This window comes from Octopus bimaculoides, chromosome 19 (genome assembly GCF_001194135.2).
Source record: "Octopus bimaculoides isolate UCB-OBI-ISO-001 chromosome 19, ASM119413v2, whole genome shotgun sequence".
NCBI lineage: Eukaryota > Metazoa > Mollusca > Cephalopoda > Octopoda > Octopodidae > Octopus > Octopus bimaculoides.
This window is the reverse complement of record NC_068999.1, coordinates 6,530,619-6,532,199: the sequence shown is the minus strand read 5'-3', so window position 1 is coordinate 6,532,199 and position 1,581 is coordinate 6,530,619.

Below are 1,581 nucleotides of genomic sequence, written 5' to 3'. Positions count from 1 at the left end.
ATATATATATATAAATAAATGTGTGTGTGTGTGTAAAATGAGTGTCCGAGTGTACGCGTCTGAGTGTCCATGTGTATGTGTGTGTGTGTGTGTGGCTGTGTGTGTGTCTGTGTGAGTGTGCGTGTGAATCCAGCCTTCTCTTGGATTGTGCCACCGAGAATCGGTTAGAATATCGCATTGAAAGTACTAGCTTTTCTGGAATATCCAATTACTTTCAGAGAAGAAGTAGCTCTGTTGATCGATCTAGGGAATAATTATCGCCAAAATCAAATGACACAGATTTAATTGTAGCATTTATGTATGTATGCATACACGAACATATTCCAACATTAGCCTACGTATCTCTGCATGAAGCATAGATTGTATGAATGCAGACACACGCACACAAGCACACACACACACACAAGCACACACACACACACACACACACACACACAACTACACAATATATACACATATATATATAAATACACGTATACATAGGCATACAAATATATATGCATATAAACATAATACATGTGTTTGTAAATATTTAAATGTCTATCTGTCTGCCTATATCAACATGATTTCCCTTCTTCTTCTTCTTCTTCTTCTTCTTCTTCTTCTTCTTCTTCTTCTTCTTCTTCTTCTTCTTCTTCTTCTTCTTCTTCTTCTTCTTCTTCTTCTTCTTCTTCTTCTTCTTCTTCTTCTTCTTCTTCTTTAATACATACACACACGTATCTAATATATCCGTTCTGTTAAAAGGAAATGTCTACTTTTGAATATTTCAAAGCGTATACATAGACAAACCAAAACACATACATACATACATACATACATACATACATACATACATACATACATACATACATATATTTGTATATACATATACACAAACATACACACATATAGACACACACACGTGTCAATGCTACGTCTGCTAACACACAAAATAAAAGCCAAGTTCAAAGAGGTACGTGGACAAACATTCATTCATATATCTATGGACATATTCGTGAACGCCTACAAGAATACAGACATGCATAACTACAAACATACGTACACATATACATACAGAGATAATAATGCATAGCCACATACAAATATTCATTCATATATATAGTATACAGATATGCACGAATGTATATACATACATACATGCGCACAAACATACGCATTCATACATTCACAAATACACACATACATATACACATTCGTAGCTTCAACCTTCATACGTACACACACAAATGCCTGAATGTCTGTACATATATGTATATATATATATATATATATATATACACATTGATATATACATGCATAAACGTAAGCATACATGCATGTGTATATGCCTACAGTTATAACACATACATGTACACATACATGCATGTATACGTATATACAGATAGAAATATGAAACTGCGAATCATTATATTTTGATGAATCCGTCGCGAATATACTTGCAATTTATTGAAGCAGTAAGAGGAAAGAAGAAAGAAAGCAAAGACTATATATATGATATGTATGAGAGCACATCGAAGGTTTTATTGAGACTAATCGATGCTGGAGGCACGTCGAAGTATATTGTCAACATCTTTACTAAAA